Below are 208 nucleotides of genomic sequence, written 5' to 3'. Positions count from 1 at the left end.
CTCCCACGCTGACGGGCTGACTCCCGCGCCCGGTGCCCCCGCCCGGCCCCGTCACACGGTCTGGAAGGGCCGCTGGGGTCGCCGCGCTCCGTTCCCCTTCCGTTCCCTTCCTTGCCCTGTCTGCGCCCTCGGGGCGGGGGACGAGGCGGGATGGCTGCGGTCCCCGCGTGGTGGTTCTGAGAGGTCATCCAGAGGGACCTGGACCAGC

This window comes from Merops nubicus, unplaced genomic scaffold (genome assembly GCF_000691845.1).
Source record: "Merops nubicus isolate BGI_N331 unplaced genomic scaffold, ASM69184v1 scaffold22, whole genome shotgun sequence".
Lineage (NCBI taxonomy): Eukaryota > Metazoa > Chordata > Aves > Coraciiformes > Meropidae > Merops > Merops nubicus.
Note: the sequence above shows the minus strand (reverse complement) of the source record.